At 40.2% G+C, this 4,096-nt stretch overlaps 1 long non-coding RNA gene across 2 annotated transcripts; it reads right to left on the bottom strand.

Moving 5' to 3' along the window:
• Positions 1-12: 12 nt before the first annotated feature.
• LOC147819565 (uncharacterized) lies at positions 13-2,537 on the bottom strand. 2 transcript variants are annotated; one of them, XR_015436804.1, is made up of 4 exons: positions 1,966-2,537; positions 1,451-1,669; positions 829-864; positions 13-203 (listed from the first exon to the last, which is right to left on the bottom strand). It is a non-coding gene; the product is annotated as an uncharacterized LOC147819565 (long non-coding RNA). The 2 variants fall into 2 exon arrangements; XR_015436803.1 differs by having other exon boundaries at positions 1,451-2,529.
• Between the last annotated feature and the right edge of the window lie 1,559 nt (positions 2,538-4,096).

Below are 4,096 nucleotides of genomic sequence, written 5' to 3' on the forward strand. Positions count from 1 at the left end.
TTTGTATCTGGTTCATTGAGTCTGAAGAAAAACCAAAGTTTCAAACCGACAGTCGGTCGTTTCGTGGTGAGTTATGACGCTGTGATTTAGGTGCAGGTTCACCATGACGACAGCACAGTGACGATGAGTGTGTTTCTCTGTGTTTTTCTTACCACATGACATCACAGCAGTGTCGTTGAGACAGGCGTAGATGACCTCTCCCTCTGTTTAAACACACACAGGTCAGAGTGCAAGAAATGACTTCATCATCATCCTCATCATCATCATCATCATCATCATCATCGTTTACTGGTCAGTGTTTATTTTACAGGTCGATTATGGAGGACCAGGGACGTCACAGGAAAATTAATTTCATATTTTAATAGACATTAAAAACAGGAATTGTAAAAAGAATTTATAAATGAACGATTAATCCATCGATCAATACTTCAGATTTAAAAACGGATTTACAAAAACAACATAAAACTCTCATTAGATAAAACATTTATAAAAACATTTATTTATTCATGAATAAATAATAGAATTTGAAAAACTATTTCTAAATATTATAGAAATAAAAAAAATATAAATTATCTTCCATTATTGAGTCTTAAACTTAGTTTCAGGTTTATTGTCATGTGCTTGATAAAAGTGAAAACATTCAAAATAATCAGTATTTAAATAGTAATTATAAAAGTCTGAAGTATAATGAATATAAAAAGTATTTACCTGAAGAAAATAATAATAGTGATAGAAGTTAAAGAGATGAGTTAGGGTTTAATCGTTGCAGTATTAATTAAAATGAGTAACAACACATTTTACATGCAGCCCGTCATCACTGTGACTCACCAGCAGCACGAGTGAAATACCAAGATGCAGCCAGCACTGAAAACACAACACCAGCTCGTGTCACTTCAAACATGTATTTCACTAAGTCAGGACGAAAACTGTGTCACAAACAATTATTACCAACAATAAAGTGAAGGAAGTGACAGCTGCCAGGAAGGTGAATGAAACATCTTCACTCACAAATTATAAAATAAAATCATCAATTTTTTAAATTAATAAATGAGACGTTATGAAGGTCTGAATATCTGATGTCATAATGTAAAACCTCCACAGTTAAAAAGATGAATGTCAAATCAAGCTTGTATCATCATCATCATCATCATCATCATCTTCATTAAATCAAAGAGAAAATTGTTTAAAATTTCAGGTTTGATGAGTCAGTGAAGGAACAAGTTACAGCTCCGTCATCAGCAAATGAAAAATGATCTTAACATCATAATCCACAATATTCATGTGTCCCACTGCGGGACGGCGTCCAGGGAGTAAATCTGCATTCTGACATTTATAAATTACTGTATTACAACATCCAACCGATCCAAAACAGTTATTACACCATATGTGTTTGTATTTCAGAAGAAATCTGCCAGGAGAGTCAAAGCGTCTCCAAACAGCAGATACTCACAGCCGAAGGCGACCAGCCTCAGTGGGACCATGTTGGCGTCTCTCAGCCTCCTGTCGTGTCTTCCACCTGCAGACGGTCTGACAGTGAGCGCGGCATCTGGACGTCCAGGTATTTATGTGTCCGTCCTGACGGCAGACATGCAGACGCCTGTCCCCCGCCGCCGCAGGCATGCGGGGGCCTCCTGCCCCAGATGTGATGAACATGTAAAACCCTGCGGAGCTGCAGGAGAGAGATCTATAAAGCCACAGGTTTCAGGACCTTTAACTCTTTAAATCCCAGCTGCTCCTCATTCTCCTCCATATTTCTCATTAAGAAGCTCAAAACTTAAAAGCAAAAACATCTGGATGTGTTAAAGCAGGGCTGGAAACTGTGTCGGCTAACAGGCCCACATTTACCAAATGTGCATGTTTTGAAGAACCTATGGCCTTTTTTACACCACAGTACATATACAGCTCCATATAGGGACTTTAATCTCTGTGACAGACTCAGTGGTTTTTCTGCACAAACACCGAAACCTTACTCCTGAAATCCAGCTGCCTGCTGATGATGTGAAGCTCTCACAGTGGCCTGGATCCAGCACCAATTCAAAAAGGTCTGGTTCTGTTCACACTGACGCCGGAAGCCTGAGTTGGAAAAGAACTGAGCCAATCAGAGCTTTACAGGCAGGAAGACTGAAGACGTCAACTTCTTTTACCAGAGAGAAAAATAAAGAAAGGAAAATGAGGATGAGGTGTTTGCAGCTGTGCAGGTCGTTGTCAGTCAATAACAAGATTTAAACTGATGCATTTCTTTGACCCACGTGACAAACGTTAAAGTGATAAGTTCAGGTTTTGTGACGTGGGGTTCAGGTCAGTGTTTGACCTGCAGTAGATTCAGATCAGCTCCCAGCAGCAGCAGCTGAGTGATGAGCTGCTGAGGACGAGGACATCTGCAACTTTAAAAACATGTCCACAGGAAAAAGCTAATATCAGTTTAAGTGCAGGTTTATCTCGCTGTCAAACAGCCCTTTACTTTGGAAACACAGTTCGTGAACAGTTAAATTATCATATGACTCCACAGATCAGCTGTTTGAGTCGGACAGAGACGACTGTAAATACAGGGCAAACACACCAAATAGAACTGACTTTTTGGGTAAAACACAGGTGTGAATGTTCTGTGTTTCCACTGGCTGATGTTATATGAATAAAGCTGCGTTTTCTCCTCTCGCGACATCGTTCAAATTAAAAGTGACGACAGATTTCCAACACCTGCCTCTCGGTCGGATCCGGCTCCTTCGGGCCTGAATCGTGTTTCTATTTCAATTTGTTCAATCGTCTGAAAAAAACCACCTCACAACATTTGAGAGTTTATTTTTAATTTCACAGATTTAAACAGGTGAATGGAAACGCACCTTCTGACTCGATGTCAACAACAACAAAGTGGCTGCTTCACTGAGGTAGGACTGATGACGGGCCCTTTGTATCGTGTTAGAGAAAAGCGAATAGGGGTTCGTATTTACGTTGTTTGATTGCACGACCAGTGAAAGACCGCTCACCTCCAGTCGAAGACAGAGCCAACAGCATGTATGAGGTTTTTTTCTTGTATTTGCTGAAAATGTCCCAACATGCATCAGCAGCCAGTCCAGGTGGTCGCCTCAGGCTCATAAATACCACAGTCCACTGCGGCAGGTCATAACTGAGCAACAGGAGGTCAACATCATTATAATCTTACACAAGTGACAAGAGCTTTTAACTGACAGGCTGCTTCAAATGTTCATTCTAATGTTTTAATGACGCATGTCGAGTTCAGACTTGAGAAGAGAAACTCGACTCGTGAACATGAAGATTGGAGTCAGACTCGTCTTTGTGTCTCTCATTTAACGTGTGTTTTTTCCTTTTTCCCTTCAGTTATTGAACCTTGTTTGATTTTTATTCTATTGTTATATAGATATACAGAGTTTCAGTCAAAAGTTTACATAAAGCTGTAAGACACATTAATGAAGTTGAGATCGCCTCTTTACTTCCCGTCAGTTGTTGTGTTTTACTTCCTGTCATTATTAACTTCTCTTGTGCCTCGATAACAGGGGCTGATTTTCATCAGCGACCCCCTCACCCCCTCTCCACCTCCCCACACAGGGGAGCAGGAGCTTAAATCAACCATGATCCACCACATCTTAACTCAAGTGTTTGTCTTTTATTGTCTTTGAAAGGTTTCCACACTGTGAAAACAGAAGGAGGAGCTCATGTACAGAGCAGCACATTAGTTTCCATTCATCTGGCTGTGGAGAAGGGAGACTGCATGGACATCCTTAGTTCTCTAATGTGCTGTGATGATGATGATGATGATGATGATGATGATGATGATGATGATGATGATGATGATGATGATGGTAGAAAACCTCCCAGTTCATCTTCCTCTGAGGAAATGACAGACCAACTGCTGATGAGTTTGTTTATTATTCTGTCTTCAGTATTCACAGGTTCAGTTTCTTACCTGCAGCTTCACTTCTGCTGTTGTTGACAGGTGATGGTAGCAACACTTTTAAGATCAGAATTTATAAATATTAAACTGTGATTAAGTGATGGATCATCTCGAGCACTGTCACCACCTCCACAGGTGAAAGTATTTACCAGTTAACATCAGCATGTTTTTTGATCCTTCATTGTC

The sequence above is a fragment of the Seriola lalandi genome, unplaced genomic scaffold (assembly GCF_002814215.2).
Source record: "Seriola lalandi dorsalis isolate HSWRI2012SDOR001 ecotype SW California unplaced genomic scaffold, Sedor1 jcf7180002052121, whole genome shotgun sequence".
NCBI classification, from domain to species: Eukaryota; Metazoa; Chordata; class Actinopteri; order Carangiformes; family Carangidae; genus Seriola; species Seriola lalandi.